The sequence below is a fragment of the Medicago sativa genome, chromosome 1 (assembly GCF_051527215.1).
Source record: "Medicago sativa cultivar Bolivia chromosome 1, Bolivia_mono, whole genome shotgun sequence".
NCBI lineage: Eukaryota > Viridiplantae > Streptophyta > Magnoliopsida > Fabales > Fabaceae > Medicago > Medicago sativa.
This window is the reverse complement of record NC_140749.1, coordinates 8,900,844-8,911,180: the sequence shown is the minus strand read 5'-3', so window position 1 is coordinate 8,911,180 and position 10,337 is coordinate 8,900,844.

The window sequence follows — 10,337 nt, the reverse complement described above, 5'->3', positions numbered from 1 at the left end:
CATGTGTCAATTAGGGTTACAAAGATTCATCTCGGATGTAATCTCTAAGAGATTTAGCTACTCATAATCGAGTTTACAAATAGCATAATCAATGATTGAAATAAAACATACATGAATTGGTAAAAGGTTGAAGAAATCGCCCTTCTAGCCGTCTCCGATGTCTCAAAATCGCACTTTGCTCTCCCAAAATCGTAACCCGTGTTCTTCAGTTTGAGTGCAGTATTTATAGAAGTTTTGGGCCTGACCCATCAAAATCGCGCCGCGCCTTGTTAATTGGCGTGCCGCGATTCCCTTCAAACAGAGATGTTGTAATTTTGCTTCTTAAATCGCGGCAAGGCTTGAAATTGGCGTGGCGCGATTTGCTTCAAACAGACTTCAATATTTCAGCCTTTTGCACTCCAGAACAGTATAAATTGCATGAGAACTCTATCAAAATGTCACAATAAGTCCTAAAAATTACGTAATGACAGCATGTCATCACAACCCCAAACTTAAACCATTCCTTGTCCTCAAGGAATTTGCTTGCAACAGTGACAAACGATAGTAAAATAACAGTTACCTGACAAAACGATAGTACCCAAAAGTTCATTGTCCTTCTAGCTAAAGATGAGCTAGTTTGACTTGTTCGCATCCACCAATTCACAACTCCTCACATCAAATTGAAATAGGGTTCTACCAGTCGACATGCAGGTCTACATATTACCATACACTTGAAAAGTTTCTAAACATCAATCAAAGTCAATATCATTACACACTTTTGAGGTCTTTAGGGTTATAACGGGGCTTAGGTGAAAGGTGGGATATATTTGGATAAGTAGGCTACACAAAATTTGAGTTAGGCATTCCTACAGGTGGAAAACAAGATTCAATCCCCCAATCCCTATTTGAAACAAAACTTAGGTACCTAGAGAACATTATCAATAACTTTATCAAAAGCTTGGGACACATCGAGTTTGAAGTTACTCGGATATGACATTGTGTGCCCCTTTTTCAATTTCTTTCATCTTTTTTTTTTTTGATACACCTATTTTTGTGTGTATGTTTTTCATTCTTTTTCATTTTTCATCACTTGTTCTCTAGTACCCCCACCCCAAACTTAGTAGGTTGCAAATTCCAAAGGCAACCCCAAACTTATTATCAAGCAACATCCTACATAGCCTAACTCAAATTAAAATTTCAAGGTAATCATCCTAAAAAGGCTCTAGGCTTCATTTATAGTTTGTCACCGAACAAAAAGTTCTAATCCTACCAGCTCACAATTGGTTAAGAAAGGATAAATTCAACAAATGAAAACAGGGTAGGCTTCAAAAAGGCTCACACGACCAAGCACTTTTGCCTCAGTGTGTAATTAACAAAGACCAATCAATAATAGAGAAACAATGCAAGTTCTAGAAATGTAGCTGCATGGAAAACTAATCTAAATATAAGTAAATTGAAAAACAAAATTTGGCAATGAACCTTATGGCTGAGATTTCTGGGAGTATGTGACTACCTAGCAACGCCGTACACTTCGCCTATGAATCAAGTCACCCCTCCTTTAGAACTTTTGGAATACCGTTTCATCAAACAACTGTTACTAAACTGGAATAGGTCACATGAAACAAAACAAATTCATTAATAAAAAACAAGTGCAGGAGCAATTACAATAGGGAAATAAGTTCAAGGGACTTCGACATAAAAAGAAAATAAAGAAAATACATCAAAAGAAAAATTACTGAAAATAAAATACAAAGCAGGAAATGCTAATCCATCAGTAGATCAGCCCATGTTCACATCATCATCCGGGTGTCCAGCCCCCGGTGTCCTCAATCCCTCAAAGATGCCATCCCCTTGATCTTGCTCGGTGGCATTGAAATCATCAGTGATTTCCCTCCTCATGCGCCCATACTCCTCCTGATGTGTAAAATACTGCTCCATGCGCTCACGGGAGCCTCCAAACCTCTCATTGGACTCACTAATCAGACCCATATTCAATTGAGCCTCCGCAGCAAACGCAGCTGAGAACCTAGGACGGTTCACCCACAGCTGGTCCGAAGTCTCCGTCATCCAATTAGCTTGAACATGCATGAACTCCTCAAGCTTTGGGTGAAGAGGAGCATAAACCCCTTGGCTACTACTCCCTCCTTGCTCCATTTGTTGTTGCCTTGCTGCCTCCCTCTCTCTCTCTTTCATGTAGCTCTCATACTTCTTCACGAATCCATCCATAACGGAGTCGGTGATCGGCTTCATATTGCTGGTGTTGAGATCACTATCATATCCCGGCACGAACTCTTGTTCACACAACCAATTAATCAAGCTTCCATGCCCCAATTGTGTGGTGTTACCGGTTGCAATATCATGAAGACTATTGGCCAAGATGCGGCCAATATCTATAGGGTACTCCTTGATGATAGCAGGCAGCAAGCACCCTCTTGAGAGGAATTTCAGAAGTGCAAGAGGCACTCTCAAGAGTCTGGACCAAATAAGACACCCACGCCTTGGGTATCGGTAACATCTCAGCATAAGTAAGTATCCGGGACTTTTTCCAAGTCGACCCAGGCCTACACATTGTGGTAATGATGTCATCAAATGTATCCTCCGTCATACCAAATCTCTCCCTCCTCAGTTTCTCAACCCAACACTCCTCCGGTGGTTGAACATTCAGCCATTCCTTAAGAGCTTCAGGGCTGAAATCAATGGTCTTGCCTCGAACAAAAGATTGAAAGGGTGTATCGGAAACCCGTGCATTTGCAAAGAATTCGACGATCACGGTTTTGTTGTTCGCTTCATCGATCATCTCATTCAACTTCGTCCACCCTCTCCTTCGTAATTCAGCCTCAAAGAACGGATACTTAACAAGCCTTGTGAAGGCAAACTTTCTCTCCCCCACAACTTCAAAACTTTTCATGGATTGGTGGAACTCTTGGGCTTGGTCATTGATGAAATGAATGACGTTTTCGGGTGGTTCGGATGCGGTACGAGGGCGTTTGGCTTTGCTTGTAGATGGCTTGGGGTTGGTGGCTTTCTTTGAGCGGGTGTTTCGTGGATTGGAGGCCATTTGTGGTTAAGGAAGATGGTGAAAGGAAAGTTTTGTGAAGTTTGGGAAAATTGTGATGGAGTGTGAATGATAATGGTTTGGATTGATGAATTTGTGATTGGATTGTGGTTTAATGATGTTTAGGAAGTGATAAAGTGGATGAAGATGGGAAAAATTCGTGAATGGGAAGTTTAGGGAAGTTTTTTGTAGAGAAATATAGGAAAGATGGAATGAAAATGATGATGAACAGTGAGGTTTTTATAGGCTGTTTGGGCAAAATCGCGGCACACCATATAACAAGGCGCGACGCGATTTCAAGTTGTAACGGGCAATAACGGGCAAAAATCAACGGCTAGTAACGGCTATATTTTTTTTTTCAAATACCAGCCAAAATCGCGCCGCGGTTAAAGCTAGGCGTGCCGCGATTTTGGCAAAACAGGGAGTCTGTTTGGCTACTTGTGAAAATCGCGCTGCGGCCATATATAGGCGCGGCGCGATTTTGGTCAAACAGGGCTTCCTCAGGCCAAAAATTTGGTTTTCTTGAAAAATGCCTGAGTTCATTGAATTTTTGAAAAACTTTTGAGGAGAGAATCATGCAAGACATCAGTACCTTGCATGATTTTATTGGCAGGGGTATACTTGAACAAATTTTTAAACTTTCTTGCCTCGTATTGAAAAGAAAAGAAAAATATTTTTGTGTTTTTGTTTTTGAAAGCAATAAAATCATACCTGAAAAATAAATAATGGGTTGCCTCCCACCAAGCGCTTCTTTTTACGTCATTGAGCTTGACGCTTCAACCACTGTTAGGGTGGCAAATATGTCAGAAAGAACACACCATCCTTCTTCTTCCTCTTGTTTGGTAGGAATTCCATGAATTTGTAATAAAGAAGTAGATGCTCCCATGCACTCACAGTTAAACCTTTGGAATTTAAGCTCTCCCACCTTAGAGAAGGACAAGCAACCATCTGCATACGAGTGATTTCCTTAACCCCTGTTTGTTCAGACTTCGGGAAAATGTCAGCACTCCTCACTTTTGGATTTTCTTCCACCACAACCTTGTGACACTTAATTTCCATCTGAACCAGCTTCCTCTGAGACTCATGTGCTTTCTCAACAAGATCACCACACTGAACATCAAACTTTTCAAATAAAACTTGATTTGACACCAAGAAATCATCTAAAATATTCTGAAGTTGAGTATTGTAATCGATAGTGATCACCTCTTTCTTCCCTTCACCATCACTACCTGGTTGATTCGCCTCATAATGACCACAACTCAAGATTTTGTTGTCCAAAATATTGATCTTAAAAGATAGCATATATTTTTCATACTGCAACTTAGCAATCTCTTCTGTGTCATAGAGGAGTACCCTGTCTATCATAGCTGCAAAACTTGGATAAACTTTTCAGTAGCACAGTACAATGAGAAGAAAACAAAGAGCATAATATTTTTTTTTAATATATATATATATATACACAAAAATATAAAAGACAGAAATCCTAAATAATAACGTAATTGCCTTGTTGAAATAAATCAACAGTCCCCGGCAACGGCGCCAAAAACTTGATAGACGTTTGGCAAGTGCACCAAATACTATCGAAGTAGTAAAAATATCGATCCCACGAGGACTGTTTTTAACTTCAATAATTTAATTGCGTTTTAGAAATAGGATGTGTAAATGTTATTTTAGGTTGCCACTAGGCAGTAGATTTGGTTTGATTTTATGAAATCAAATAAAAGAAAATAGAATTGATTAAGAAAATATGGAGAGAGATGAGATCAGATCCTTCGAATCCTCTAAGTTCCCCTAATTGGTATACCACACCTATTTGTTATGAATCTTCTTCTAATTTACGATGATTAACAAAATAGCTCTAATCAATCCCTTGAATTAGAACCCTCTTCTCAAACTACAGCCCCCAATCCCTTGGGTGGTCTAATAATTTTTGAAGGTTTTACCGAACGTTAACCTATTATCACTAACAAACGATTATCTATTCCTAGACTAACCCTGTTTATTAGAACAATTCAATTAGGTCTAAGTCGAAAGCCATGGTCAGTGGTCATTCATTCTCAAAAATTCAGGTTATATGTGATCAAGATATAAAAAGCATTAAGAACAATTGAATTGAATAAACTAGAATTGAATTCATAAACAAAATAGAGTTTCACAGCAACATGTGTCAATTAGGGTTACAAAGATTCATCTCGGATCTAATCTCTAAGAGATTTAGCTACTCATAATCGAGTTTACTAATAGCATAATCAATGATTGAAATAAAACATACATGAATTGGTAAAAGGTTGAAGAAATCGCCCTTCTAGCCGTCTCCGATGTCTCAAAATCGCACTTTGCTCTCCCAAAATCGTAACCCTTGTTCTTCAGTTTGAGTGCAGTATTTATAGAAGTTTTGGGCCTGACCCATCAAAATCGCGCCGCAGCTTGTTAATTGGCGTGCCGCGATTCCCTTGAAACAGAGATGTTGTAATTTTGCTTCTTAAATCGCGGCAAGGCTTGAAATTGGCGTGGCGCGATTTGCTTCAGACAGACTTCAATATTTCAGCTTTTTGCACTCCAGAACAGTATAATTTGCATGAGAACTCTATCAAAATGTCACAATAAGTCCTAAAAATTACGTAATGACAGCATGTCATCACTTGATTTAGATGAATGTATTCTATTGCCACCGAAATGAGGTCCATTCCTTGACACTTAATACCTTCATCTAAACCAGCCAAACAAAAATTTAATCTTTTCAAAGGAAAAACATGAAGGCTGAGTGAAATGCTTGAGTCCTCGCCATTTGGCAAGTTCGAATTACCCCATTTCAGATGTGAGACAAATGTTGTAGTTTGGCTGCACCTTACCCTAACTAATGACGATCTTCTGGCGGAATCAAGCTGTTGATGATATCTTCAGTTGATCTCAGCAACGTCACCCGCATATCGATCCACTGGAACTTGGTGTGCTCCCAAAACATACTCGTCACGTTTTCGTCGTTCTTTAACTCCACCCAAGTGAATGATACGCTCCCCTCGTCGAGCTTTGGACGTTTATATCGAACATTTTACACCCTCCTTGTGTCTCTTGGGTTGACTCCTTGGTTGAATTCATTCAGTTGATCCTTGAGATCTCTTAGCATTACATCAAGGCACCGAACCTTCAACCTCTGAGGTTCTCCGCCGTTGAATGTTGCATGAACGTCGATCCACCCGGCCATTGTTTCAAATCTACGCACATAGAAATTAAAAATAATCAATGAAAAACTCATTCAAACATTTAATCAAACACTTGGTGTGCATATTATACATAAACCCAAAAAATGATAACTACAACATAAACATGCAAACATCTAAATAATTAAGCAATATTACTCATTTGCATGTAACATTGTAGCATATCTTGCAAAAAAAATCAAAATTTAAACAAACCCTAATTCTAAAAAAATCAACATAAACATGCAAACATCTAAACATTTAAGCAACACAAGTCAGTTACATCCTAACATTGTATGATTTCCTAGTTAAAACACCAAAATTTAAACAAACTCTAAATCTAAAAAATTTCTAATTTAAGAGAAAAAATCTAACATGCAAACATAAAAGGTTAATGGTGTTTGATCATGAGAACTTACTTGTTATTGGAGTGTTGTTTGATTTGAACTTGAAGAAATTTTGGAGTTGGGTGATTTGAGAGAGATTTTTGAGATTCTAGATGAGAAATGAGGAAATGAGGTGGTCTGCATGCTTAAGACAACACGTCACGTGAGTTAACTAACGCTGTGCATGTTAACTCACGTAGCGTTAGTTAACTTGCGCAGAAATTAACACTTGCGCAAGTTAACTTGCGCAAGGGCATTTTTGGTACGCTTGCAAGGTGCGAGGTGGAGAGCAAAATTCTACACATTATTTAGCACTTTTATTCAGCCGGTGTGGGACCATTATGTAGTCCCCCCCTTCCCTTTTTAAGCTTTTAAAGGAAGATACATAGACGAATAGTTTAGCAGCAACTCAAAATTATATTGTAAACCACTCCCTCCGTCCCGGAATATCTCACCCATTTACTAAAAAATAGTGTTCCAAAATAACTGACGCATTTCAATTTTCAATACAACTTTCATCATTCCCAATACAATATAACTCTAATTAATACTACTTTCATCATTCTCAATACAATATATTTCACTTTCCCCTTTATTTATACATTTTTCTTAATCTGTGTGAAAAATCAAATTGGACCAGATATTCTGAGACGGAGGGAGTAGCATTCAATGACTTTTACCAGTTTAATCAATCAACACCAAATTTAAAATTAGTTTTGACTGAAAGATTATATATTGATCGGAACCGGACCAAAACCAAAACCAAAACCAAATTAGAGACCGGTTCTATACATACATACACTGGTTCGATATGAGTCTAATGTGATTTTAAATTGTTTCTTTTAATTGATTGTGTTATTGGATTGATTTTAAGTATCTTGTTTTCTATGCATGAAATAACATTTGCGGCAATCCTTCTCACAACTGATCTCTCGTCTTAACTGTATTCGCTAGTTTGGTTGTCTGTAAAAAGGGTTGTACACATTAAATATTGTCCATAATATATGGCTATTGAAATAATACTAGAAGTTGTTTCTTTGTTCAAAAAAATAGAGAAAAATAAAAATAAAAACAGAAATGAGAAAGAAAAAAATATAGTAGTATAAACATTTTTGTGTCTCTCAACTCGAGTTTTCTTCATAAGTATGTATACTTGTTAGTAGTTTTTTCCTGAAAGCTAATTTGACTATTGACACGAATTGGGATTGCAATCCCAAATCTGCAAAATATATATTTCAGCTGCGTTGTTTATTAGAATGTGTTTATATAATGTTATTAATGGGACAATGCACTTTTAATTTGATTTTATCAATTTTGATGACTATTAAAAATCTTGAATATTATTTATGAATTTGGATAATTTTTTTATAAGTAACTCGTACACTTAAACAATTGCGTAGATTTGACTTCAATAATACAAAATTTAACAATCAACACTAATATAAATTTTTATTTAATTACACTCAATATTGGTTTGAAAGGAATGTAATAATTTCTTTTTTTAATTAATACTAAAATATATTAAATATTCAAAACACATAATATGTTTACTTAAAAAAAAAATGTGTGTCAGATGGATACATGTCAAAAAATCAAATTTAGAGTATATAAGATATATCAATCAATCTTGCTCAAAAAAAAAAAAAAAAGATATATCAATCAGATACAATGTTTTCAATTCATATTTAAGAAAAATATACGTGCAAAACTCTCTCTACCCTTGTAACCCATAAAAAAATGTAATATACTTACAACTCTTATAATATAAATGATTGTTTTATTGCAAGTCTTTTGTTTAAATATTTTTTGTATTCGTGCAAGTCACCTTTTTTTATTTGTTAAATATAATTAAATATGTAGTTTTCATTATAAAATCTCCAATTTTAATTAAATTTCTCTATATTAAATGTATAGTATAATTTTAATTAAATTTCTCCATATTAAATGTATAATCTAAATAAAAAATGGATTATTAGGGAAGAAAAAATAATTATTTTGTTTAAATTAATTATTTGAAAAAGTGAATGAAATTGACCGAAGAAATTTAATAAATTATGAAAGAAGAAATTATAACTAATTACTTTAAGAATCGAATATATTATGAGAAAAATAAAATTTAAGCTTAAATGAACTTTTGGTATTAACTCCAAATGCTTCATTTTAGGGAAGAAAGTAGTTGAAGTAATTTTGTTATTAACTCCTCGATTTTTAGCAAAAGGGTAGAGAGAGTTCAAATCTAGCTCAATCAGTTTTTAATTAAATTTTGGGCTTAAATACACTTTTGACCCCTCTATCTTAACATAACTGAAATATTAGTTCTCTCATTTCTAAAATCATCATTTTGATACACCTATCATACATTCCTTGGGTTTTTTTATTCCCTATCATTAGTATCATACATTCCTTGAGTAATAAAACTAAAAGAGCGAAAATCAACATTTATTTCTTCTTCTGAAAGAGTTAAGAAACAAAAGTGAAGTGGATATGTTTTGCATGATGCAGGTGTGATGTATATAGTTTTGTTGTGATCTTGTGTGAGTAAGCAAGCTACCAGGAAAATCTCATGGTGTGGTATGGACAATAAGTAGGTTTTTCAATCTCTTGGATTCGAAAATAAACATCTTCAAATTCTAGAAGAAGTGTATTTAGAATTAAGAATACAAATTTATGGCAACTGCAGAGGGACTAGTATTTCTTTTAATTGATTGTGCTGTTGGATTGATTATATTTGTGTTGTTTTTGATGCAGAGAGCAACGCATATGTGCCCATCCATCGAAAAAGACTCTTACACGTATTGCCCTTACGCCTAAGACTAGACATCTCGAGAGTGACCTTAGTGGCCTGATATCAAGTCACTCGGTCGCACTTCATAGGCCACATTGGAATTGGATGAGATATGGATTGTAAATTTATTTATAAGTGGGGGCAACCCACATCTTAAAAATTGGTCCCAAATTTTAAGACAATGCAAGTAACTTCAAAAACCAAAATAACAATTTTTACCTGATCGGTTAATTTTACTCCCATGTGGTTTACCCCAATTGTTTCTTCTGCCCTGCTAAACAAAGGTTCTACATACAACAAAATTGTCTTTGATCCAAATAGTTCTGTCTCAAAAATTATTTCCTTTTTTGCAGGTAATCCTTTCTCCATTACTCCTCTCTTAAAATCTTGACACTCCTTCACACCTGATCCCGTGAACATTTTGACATCCGTTTTTCCTATGATGTCCTGGAAAATTGATAAAAGTTTGAAGGATTTAGCCGGATCATTAGATACAAAATATAGCATATCAAGACAACAACGAAGGAATAAGAGATTGTGTACCTTTAAGATTTAGGATTCATGAACGATAGCTGTCAGAAGGATGAGAGGGATGACTACCCTCATTCCGTTTAGCACCAGAATGTTCAAAATTGAATTAACCGTCTGATGGGATGACGTTTAAATAGCTAAACGGCTGAGAGCAGGGACCTCTCATTGGGCTTAGCTAAATGGTCCAACCCATCACGGTCCACTTAGAAAGAATAGCCCAATCACACATATTCATCAACTAATTAGTGCTCAACACTATAGACCATAATTTATAAATTAATATTAACTTATAATAATTGATTATTGTCAATCCATAATTGATTAATTAAATAATTAATCCAACAAATATGAGCTGGCAAAATAACATTGCAACTCAATCATATAACCTTGCAAGAAGAGCT